Source organism: Lactuca saligna, chromosome 6, assembly GCF_052625555.1.
Source record: "Lactuca saligna cultivar CGN05327 chromosome 6, ASM5262555v1, whole genome shotgun sequence".
NCBI lineage: Eukaryota > Viridiplantae > Streptophyta > Magnoliopsida > Asterales > Asteraceae > Lactuca > Lactuca saligna.
Genome location: NC_136422.1, coordinates 138,933,788 through 138,945,371, shown reverse-complemented (window position 1 = coordinate 138,945,371; position 11,584 = coordinate 138,933,788). Strand labels below are relative to the sequence as shown.

The window sequence follows — 11,584 nt, the reverse complement described above, 5'->3', positions numbered from 1 at the left end:
ATGGTTTTTAGCATAGCCATGGACAAGTCTTCAGTAGCTGCATATGCGGCTCCCTTAGTAACATCATTTCTTGGATTATGGTATTCTCTAGGATGCTTAGAGAATTCTTCAATCAATTCCTTGATCACCGGGGGTGGATTCTTTGTGAGTGGGCCTGCCGACTCAAGTAACTGCCTGGTTGTGACATTGACTCCATCATAGAAGATGGAGAATTCTTGTTATCTTAGGTCATGGTGCGGGTAATTCCTTAGCAGGCTCATGCACCTCTCCCAAGCTTCATATAGTGACTCTCTAACTTGTTGTTTAAAGTTAGCAATGGCCTTCTTCAACTTGGCTATTTTGGAAGGTAGGAAAAAGTGATCAATAAATTCTTCTTTCATCTTGGCACATGTGGTGACTGACCGGGAGGGAGTGACTTGAGCTAGTCTTTTGTAGCACCTTTGAATGTCACTGGGAGCATGCGAAGTAGCTGGGTCTCGCGAGGCACACTTATAACATTAAACTAATCAGCTACATCATTGACTTCATCCAAGTGATTGTAAGCATCTTTGTGGTCTTTTCCATAGAAAGGAATTTCCTTTAGTTGAGCGAGTATGTGGCCTTTTAGATCGAAAGTAGCAATAGCGGGAATTGTGGGTTGCACAAGTCTCGGGCCAGTGTCATCGAGGATCCTCTTCTTCCACACTCCCATGGGAATTCCATCAATGTTAGCCATGGTAAGAGCTAACTCGTCACCGGAATCGGAGTCGTGCTCGTATGTAGGTTCTTCTTCCTCCTCGGTGTTGTACTCGGTGTCTTCCTTGATCGAGTCTTCACTTGCTAAAGATGCGTTGGATGCTCCTGATTTGCTACTCTTTTTCTTTCCAAAAACAGTCTTCAAGTTAGACAAAGGTGACTTCTTAGGTGTATTTGAGCTCTCCACGTCCTTGCCTCTGTTCTTTCTCAATGCGGATTCCGGGTCTTCAAACGGGGGCACCAGCGGAGTGTTTGATCCTCTGGTCATGAAAGTCCTGAAATAAAACAAGATAAACACGTAAAAAGAACAAAAAAATGCAACTTAACAAAAATGAAAAAAAAATGTAAAATAGCAGGCTACTCGCCGAGTAGGTGCGAATGTACTAGGTGAGTAGCTCAGTATTTAAAAAAACGAAGCTAAAGAAAAAAACTTAAACAAATTCTAAAACCTAACTACTGACTATTAGACTGAAATAAATTAACTTTGTACCAGAAAACTCACATAAAGGATTGAAAAAATTAGGAATTACATTAATTTTTGAACAGTTCCCCGGCAACGGCGCCAAAAACTTGATGTGTGTAAAATGCACTGGTTCTAATCCTACTTTTAAGTTGTAAATTTAGCAAACAAAGGCAGTGAACCTGTCTTTTAGTGGTATAGATGAATAAGTAGAGTGTCGAACTTAGGGAACGGAAATTAAACTAATAACTAATTTTAACTAAGAAAATAATAAAAGTAGAGGTTTTTCTCTAGTTTTACAAGACTAGAAACTTAAACAAAACACCTAACACGAAATTTAACTAAAAACTATCAGGTAAAAATTCACCAAATTTTGATAAAGAGTTTTTGTTTAGGTCCAACCAATTCACTCATATGGTTATATTTGTAGTAATGTAATATATTAATTGTTATTGGTTACCAACTATAGTGGTTAGGTTCATATTCACTAGTACTAACCCTTAGATAATTAATTAATTCACACAGTGGCCAATTGTTTAAACTAATTAATTCCCTAGTTCAATTATTTGGATTAAATAAGATTTGTAATTGGTTAATCAAGTGGGTGATTCAACTAACCTCCTGTTTGTTGGTTTCCCAAAAAAGCTCACACATTAATTTACCTATTCTCTTATTAATTCTAGTTTCATGTTCATTATTCCTAGTCATATGATAAAGTAGTCACATAAACATATGAGGTTAACAACTAAGAGATGTTTGTGCAGCTTAATTGTCTTCCAATTAACAGAAAATAGTTGTAATCAATGCATATGGGTCTTTAACAAACTTAATTTAATGAAATCACCAATAAACAATTAACTAAAGTATCAATTAAACTATAGGAGTAATTAGGTTCTTCCTAAACATAAGCCATCCGAGTTTTAGCTCATGATTATAAGAAAAACAGGCACGAAAACGAATTTGATTAAAATAAACTTAATGCAATCCTAGATTAAGTGGAAAATATAACCTAATGCGCTTCCAAGCTTCAAAAGATCAAAGACTAGGGTTCTTCATGTCTTCAAGGGTTTCTCCAATCGTAGCTCTCTTTCCATGGAAGCCAAAAAAGTCTTTAATTCGGATTAAGAATCCTTATTTATAGTTATCACAAAACAGGGGCTACTCGGCGAGTAGGTTATGGACTCGCCGAGTAGATGCGTGGAATCCGTGTACGACAAGGATTTTTGACTTTTCTTCGGGAACCTTCTTACGAACTCGCCGAGTTGATGCGTGGACTCGCCGAGTAGTTGTGCTATACTTCGTTTTTCTCCATCCTTTGGTCTCTAATTGCTCCTCCTTACTCCTTTTTGTTTAATAGCTGTCTCTTGGACTGAAAACATAATTTAAGAATCATCAAGTACCTTTTGTCCATATTATGCATATAATTAGCTAAAAATGAATAAAAATATATGCTAAACATATGTCTAATTATTCAAATATCAAAGACCCTCCGGTCTCACAACTCGGGTTGGATGCTCCAGTCCTAACTAAAAAAGGCACAAAATAATATACAACATAAATCACGAAGACAGATGCATGATATCACATAAGTAAGTATAAACATATAAGACCCTCCGGTCACACTATATTACTACTCAGGTAAGTATAGTGAGAAGACTCACCTCGTACGTAAGCAAGTAGGTCTCGTACTCAACGATTAGTGTAGACTCCGCCTACATGTGATAATCATCTCTGATTAATACTTTATAACAAAAACTCTAAAGATGTTAGGCTAACCCCTTTTCTAACCCCACATACATATCATCTCTGATTAGGGTTTTCGCACTCATCTCTTGCTCATCGAGTTGGGGTCCTCCAACACGTCGAGTAGACTCAAAAAATCACACGACCATTTTAACTCTCTACTCGGTGAGTGGGGGCCTCCAACTCGTCGAGTTGTTCTAAGAACATGAATATAAATTAATTAAATATTATACTTGGGATTCGGGATGTTACAGTTGATAATGATAATGCTGATGGTTGTGATGAATCTTTCTAGTCTGGACCAATAGACAATTCAGATGAAACAAAAGGTCTTTCCGAAACGACCTAATGGAAAACGAAAGGAAAATACATTTCAGAACTACTAAATCGTGTTGACCTTCGTTACGATCAGGCAAGACCAAGTGGCACAAAGGATGTCCCATGTGAAACATCTTCTAGACAATCCTATAAGCCATTTCAAAAAAAGAAAACTAAGTCTAAGATTCATTTATCTGTTGAAGAAGTTGCTGTGAAGAAATGACAGATGAATGCGAGGGAAAAACTTACAAGACAGAAAGCGTTTTTGGAAAAGAAAAGATTCCAACTAAAATTATATTAATTCATAAATATCTTCGGTTCAAAATACGAACTTTTTTCCTCCTCAGAAGCCAAAAGCTATACCTTTCTCAAAAACACAAGTTTCAAAACCTCAAGTTTTAACATCTGTTGAAAAATCAAAGTCCAGTTGTCTTCCAAAAACAAAATTTTCAAAACCTGGCAACGCATCAAAAGATGATAAGCGAAAAAATAAAGTTGTTTCGGAACCAGAGATTTCTCTTAAGGAATACGAAGCTAACTTGCAAAAGGTGGAAAAATCCATTGCAAAGGGGAGAACAGTATTTTTCTAAAAAGAACCTTTTGGTTTGATACGAATGTAACTTTTTCTATTCTTAAGAAATCCTCATAAGGGCCCAACAAGGTTTGGGTTCCTAAATCTCTCTGAATTTTGCAGGTGATGCTTAACAAACAATAAGACTCTGAATGGTCCATCAAAAGTGGTTGTTCGCATCACATGATAGCAAGGAGAAAAGAACTGAGGGAATTCCGATCGTTGAAGGACGGTGGCAGAGTAGAGTTTGGAAACAATGCCACATGAAAATTCGAAGGACACGACATGATTGCGATGTTTAATTATCCATTCGGAAGGTAGCTTATGTGGAAGGGCTACAACATAATCTAATAAGCGTTTGTCAAATGGTTGTAGGTATAGGATTGAAAGTGTCATTCGATGATGAAGGATCAAAGATTATTGAGAAGAAAACAAAAAATAATACTACTGAAATCCAAAAGAAAGGGAGAGATGTTTCCTTTAAACATAAAACCAATCATCAGGAAGCCTTCCATCTGCCTACTTATGAAAGCAACTTCAGATGACAGTTGGTTATGGCACCGAAGTCTCTCTCATCTGAATTTTAAGTACATCTACAAACTTGTACTAGGTGATCTTGTGCGAGGGTTTCGTCTTCTAAAGTTTGAGAAGGAACATTTGTGTGCTGCTGTTGAGCTGGGAAAGCGAAGTCAAAAAAGTCACTCAACTATTATTAATACAAGAGTAATCGAACCACTAGAACTGTTAATCATTGATCTTTGTGGCCCATCTGCAATAGAGAGCATTGGTGGTAACAAGTATATTCTAGTTATAGTTGAAATTTTTTCCAAATTTCCGTGGGTTTACTTTCTTAGACAGAAATCAGATGCCACTTCGAAGCTAATTATTTCATCAAGTAGATTGAGCTTCAATTGAGAAATCCCTTTGAAAAGTTCGTAGTGATACCGATTCTGAATTAAAAAACAAGCGTTTGAAGAATTCTTAACTGACAAGGGAGTTTCTCGTAACTTCTCTACACTTTTGTTCGGCTACGAGGAGAATGCTATCTTTTACGAATCTTCCACTTTATGTAACAACCGGTTATTTCAGGTCAATAAAAGTCTAGCACTTAAATTAAATCATGACATTTCATATTATATATTTGGTTTTCAGTTTAGGGAATCTAATCCCTTAACAAAACCAAAAACACTTACTTTATGGAAACCAAAACCGAAATCACTTCGTTCATGGAGGTGATTGGTGAAATCTCTTCATAGGAAAAGCCAAGACCGAAATCCCTAATATACTTATCTCTAGGACCAAAATATCACTTATAGGACCGAAAACTCATGGCTAAGCCTCATTAAAGCTGAAATAATCCCATATATATATATATATATATATATATATATATATATATATATATATATATATATATATATGTGTGTGTGTGTGTGTGTGTGTTTAACCGCAAACACACCTCATTTCTCATTTCCAAGGCCAAAATCCTTCTCATTTTGTTCTCAAAACTCTTCCGTAAGCAGCATATCTTCATACGATTTTACCTAGATTCCTTCAAATCTCCATATTGTCCTCAAGAACATTCATACTTTCATTTAAAATTTCAAAGTTTTCACCTGAGAACACCAAAAATACCCAAGAACACCAAGAACACCTTCAAATAATTCCTAAGGTTTTTTATAAGTATTTCTTACATAATCTTGTGTTGTCTTACACTTTAAATTATTATTTTATTAATTTAAATACGATATCGTGTATAGTTATTATTAGGATACGACTACTCACATGGTTTCTAACCCGAAGATCATCGCTACCACTTTGTATCCAAACAAGAACACACATTAGAGGTGAGTTCATACCCCTACATTCTCACTATTTTTCAATGTTTTAGGGGAGAATAAAAATCAAACACAAAGGATATTGTGTTAACATTCAAAGGATTTAAAACCCATTTCAAACTATATAAATTGTTTCAAGCCATTCTAAATTATTTCAACTATTTCAACTGTCGTTTTTACCAATATATATATGTATGTATGTATGTATATATATATATATATATATATATATATATATATATATATATATATATATATATATATATATAAGATTGAACAGGCTTAGGACTGGTGTTTTCGCCTGAACTCCTATTCCTTGTTTGGTTGTGGGCTTAGGGTAATATCACTTGTTCGACTGCATTTTTAATCTCAATTATATATGCCTTATATATGAGTATAAAAATTAATTAAATAAAACTTGAACCCTTTTGTAACATGCTGACCAATAGGTATTTTTAGAAATATTTTCATTACATACAGAACATACTTATAAACTATAATAGGTATAGTTTATGGAACATACATACTACTCTACTAGTTCAATAAACAATAGAAGAATGTACATATAAAACTATAATAGGTATAGTTTATGGAACACTTACACTATTTTACTAAGTTCAAAGAAACAATAAAAAAAATAATTATTTAAGTTTAGTTATTTTACACTACGAGTACACTACAAAAGCGGAATACATACGTTTACAAGAACAAGAGAACATTTAAACACTATACGTAAGCAACTTAATACAAGATTGTGAGCCACTACTTCATCGTACCTACTAGAGTACACACTGAAGTCCTGAATTATAACGAGTCTCTTGGAGGGAGAGCGTGAATTTGCGTATAGATCTATAAGGGACTGATAATCCAGCACCTAAACTGTTAGCTACAGTTAGACCGGCAGGTCTGGGGTGACAAATGTCATAACACTCCGATGCCTAAAAAACGTCGTGCATACTACTAGTCATTTTAGCATGGTTATAATAACACTCACAATAAGAATTAACTAAACATTTTAGTTTACGGGACAAACATAATTTCAAGGGTTTTATTTTAATAATAGAACTATATTACACTACATTACAGTACATCTGGTAGATTCCAGGCACATACATATAAAGAGTTTTCATACAAATACAATACAATACACTATTTTCCCAATACATTACACTATTTTCCTAATATAGTACAACATACATTTCTGGGAAGTATCATTTATATGGTTTTATTTAATAATAAGACTGCAATATACTCTTTCAAAGTACATTAACACACATACATTTTGTTCTTAATGCCTAAGACTATATTTCATTTACAACAAAAAAATATTGGATTTTCTGGATGAAACTCGGTAACATTTTCAACGTACAAAGATAGACTTCTAATACTAAAATGCTTATGAACTCACCAACTTTAATGTTGATACACTTTTAAAATCACTTGTATTCTCAGGGAACTAGTAGACAGCTACACTTACAGGCTTTGAGAAGACGAAGCATCATAGCGTCTCACCTTATAGTTTTTGCTATACTCTTTTGGTGTTATACAAACAATGTTGCGAACACAATGTAAACTTTATATTATCAATAGAATGGTTTTTGTTACTCTGATTACTATTATTCAATTGTTGTGATGTTGTACATAACATCATCCACTCTAAACGTTTCCGCTGTTCCAATTTGGGGGTGTGACAGATTGATATCAGAGCATTGTTTATAGTGAACTAAGTATATCAAACCATGTAAAATATACAACTATAAACACAATGAGATAAAAACACTCTGACGAAGGGTCATACTTTTAAAATATATTAATATTTTTAAAAAAGTTTACATACATGCATACATATAAGAAAGAGTATCACAGTAAGATCTACCAAAAAAAGTATTTAGATCAGTTGGACACTATGGTTAAGCCTGGATAGTTGTGTAATCATATTTGGGATAAATATAAACTGATAAGCTATATTTATTTGAGATACGACCAACATGTGTTTGGGAATGATTGTGGTATTGCAACAAGTCTAAAACTTACCAACCCTATATACAAGAGGAATTCTAGAACCAAACATGAATTTAAAATACTATAGGAGTATTTTATGGCATTATAACACTAGAACAACAACATTTAGGCCTTAATAGTTATATAAACTAATAGTCGAGAAGGGCCTTCCTACCAGAATCAATCATGTTAAAACAAAGGACCCTTGCTGGTAGATCTATAATTGCTAAGTGTATACATTAGGATTATATATAATTAATATTTTATAGACTTAGAATTTGTGATTTCACTTTACTTCATGTTCCTTGTTTGGTTGTGGACTTAGAGTAGGATCACTTATTTGAAGGTCTATTTAGCATTGATTATATATAATTTGTATACACTATGTGATTATTGGGATACCAGGCATGAGTCACACTATACAAATTCATTAGAAATGTTGCTATAAATTTCATAAATTGAAATTACGATTGTTTACTTATATTAGTAGATTTCTATTATAAATCGCTTAATAGAACATTATAGCAGTCAGGATATGATGCGTCTAGAACTAACATATATCTTGTCCAATATCACCTGACTCATGACCAGTATAGAGGACTTATCATCACTTCCTCTTTAAACATTATAGAGAAAGATGCCACCAAAGAAGTCCAACAGGAACAAAACCAACACACCAATAAATTCACCACCACCACCACCTCCACAGTATGACCATGCTGTTTTCCAAGCAGTAGTGACAGCAGTTGTGGTAGCCGCCATGACACAAATCAATGCTACTGGTGTTATTGGTTCTAGTGGGGCGGGTAGTGGTACTAAAAATTCTAACCATGGAGAAACTCTCGGAAACCCACGGGATTGTTCATACAAAGACTTCACCAACTACAAACCAAAATCCTTTAATGGACGTGGAGGAGTCATTGCCCTAACGCAATGGTTCGAGAAAATATAAGTAGGTTTCGAGATTTGCTCATGCCCAAAAAGGAGCAAAGTGAAGTTTGTTGCTTGCATCTTCTCTGCTAGGGACCTTACATGGTGGAATGGCCATGTGAAGTCATTGACCCTCACAGTGGCTAACTTAATAGAATAGGAGAACCTAAAAGCAATGATGATGGAAGAGTATTTCCCGAGGGGTGAAGTACAAAAGCTGGAGCAAGAACTTTTGAACCTTACGAAAGAAGGATCTGACATAGAAGCTTATACTGCTAAATTCAGTGATCTAGCTTAATGTCCTGTGATGGTTACCCCAGAGAGTAAAGAAAATTGAGAGATATATTTGGCGACTACCTCCTCAAATCCAAGGGAATGTGCTAGCCTCAAACCCTACTACTTTCGACAGCGCTAAATGCTTGAGCCAGATAGTCATAGATCATGGATTCCACCAAGGTGTGATGGCCTCCGTCCTCAAGCCAACAAAAGGGGGCAACGACAAGAGAAATTTTTGGAATAAAAAGAAGAACTAGCCGTCACAAAATCCTTCCAAGAAACAACATATTGTGGCGGTTCATGTTGCAACTACCCTTTCTACCCCAACACTTGTAAAGCAATATGATGCGAACCTAATGAAGTGTAACAAGTGCAATTTCCATCAACACGGACCCTGCCGGGAGATGGATTGCAATAACTGCAACAGAAAGGGGAACACTACCCGTTTTTGTAAGGCACCGGCACAACCAATCACCCATGTCCCTGATGTTAGAGTAAGTCAGGCTTGTTATGGGTATGGTGAAACTGGACAGTTCAAGAGTGATTGCCCAAAAGTAAAGAATGCCAGCAGTGTCGGAAGAGTGCTGGCAATAGGGTAGGAAGAAGCAATAGCAGATCCAATGGTGGTCACGGTCACGTTCCTCCTCGATAACTCATATGCATGGATACTCTTTGATAGTGGTGCGAAGAGGAGTTTTGTGAGCCATACGTTTAAAACCCTACTCAAACAAAAACCATAATCTCTAATTGAAACATTCACCATTGAGATGGAAAACACCAAGACAGAGTGCATTGACGATATATACATAGGTTGTACCCTCACTCTAAATGACTATTCCTTTCAAATCGACCTTATGTTGGCACTGCCCGTTTATGTAAGGCACCAGCACAACCAATCACCCATGTCCCCAACATTACAGTAATCCAATTACCACCATAGGTTCATACAGAACTTCTCCAGAATCGCTAAGCCACTTACCACCGTGACCCAAAAGGGTGTAACCTTCAGTTGGGCAGAGAAATAAGACATTATGTTCCAAACGCTAAAGCAAGCCCTGTACAGGGCACCTATCTTGTCTCTTCCAAAAGGGACAGAGGATTTCATAGTGTACTACGATGCATCCAATTAAGGTCTAGGCTGTGTACTTATGCAACGAGGAAAGGTCATTGCCTATGCCTCCAAACTGCTAAAGACACACTAGGTCAACTACACCACTCATGACCTTGAGTTGGGGGTAGTAGTGTTTTCTCTGAAGATCTGGAGGCACTACCTTTACGGTATGAAGTGTACCATCTTCACCGACCACAAAAGTCATCAGCACATATTCGACCAAAAGGAGCTTACATCAGACAACGACGATGGGTGGAGATACTCAACGACTACGAATTTGAAATTTGTTCACATGGGGTGTACTTCTCGTGTACATGGGGCGTCCCTCAGAGTTGACTGAAGAAAGGGGCACTAACCTCGTACGCTCAGCGTAGCCTACGGTACGCTTTGCGTACGAGGTTGCTTGTAATCCTCGTAACTATGTTGTTAATCCTTTAAGCACCCACATCGAAAATTCAAATCTAGGTTACATGAAATGTACTAATCCATAAAGTTTCCAAATGTATGGGCTAACAAGGCTATTAAGTCCTTATAACCAAAAACCCTAGCCTCTTAACCCATTAAGACTATCTAGAACTTGAATGAGGGAAAACTAATGACCAAGAACCCAACATTATGACTGAACACCCCTTAAAGCCTCTAAAAGGACAACTTAAATACCTTAGAGTACGTCCTACTCATATAGGATAGGTTTAGGTCCAAAAGGGAATCAACTTGAGCAAAGAAAGATCCAAGAGATTCTATCATCAAGTTTGAAAATTTTTGTAACACTCAAATCTAGCAATTCCTTTGTTTACCCTCGAAGTATTTCATTTTTGGCAAAAAGGACCCTCCGTGTATTGGGCGTACATATGCCTACGCTTAGCGTATGCGTGTACATATACTTGTTGGCTGAGACTCGTACACTTGGCGTACGAGCATATATGCAGGGTGTACGTAGAAAAAGACCAAACCAAATTTATTGTCTTGGATACTATTTAAGCATACTTATATCCTTTTGACTAAACCCTAATATACCTACATAACCTCCTTTCGTCCTAAAACTCTAGTTTTGAAAGAGTGTGAGTTTTTTGTCTTAAAGTGGTGTTAAGGCCATTCTAGTGGGTTTTCAAGAAGATGAAAGTGGTGTTAAGGCCTTGAATGTGGGAAGAGCTTGAGGATCCTGCATCTAGAGTACCTTGGGAAGCTTTGGAATGTAAAAATCTTTCTCCTTGTTCATCATTGTTGTTTATTGACCTAGGGGTTTCTAGAAGTTCTCTTTTGAGTCCATAAATCCTCTCTTGGGAGTTTAGGCAACTCTAAAGAATAGGAAGTACAAATATGAGGTCCTTTGGTTTGATTATATCATAAAAATGCAATCTTGATGACTTCTATGGCTCCACGCATGAGTTAAGACCCTTAGAAAGGTCTTAATGTGATAGAATGGGTTATTGGGACCATATATTGCATGCAAAGGCATAAAGTTTCCAAATTTATGCCTTAGAGCCCTTAAAACATATAAGATCTGAAGTTTGAGTGAATAGTGTCCATGAATTAAAAACATAATGGAGTTGGATGCAATACAGTTTGTACGTTGGGCGTACCATGTTGTAAGTTGCGCA

General features: G+C 36.2%; 1 non-coding gene across 1 annotated transcript; it reads left to right on the top strand.

Annotated features, from left to right (window-relative positions):
- The first annotated feature begins 225 nt into the window (after positions 1-225).
- Positions 226-332, top strand: LOC145003674 (small nucleolar RNA R71). Its single transcript, XR_013662121.1, has one exon. It is a non-coding gene; the product is annotated as a small nucleolar RNA R71 (small nucleolar RNA).
- Positions 333-11,584: the final 11,252 nt, after the last annotated feature.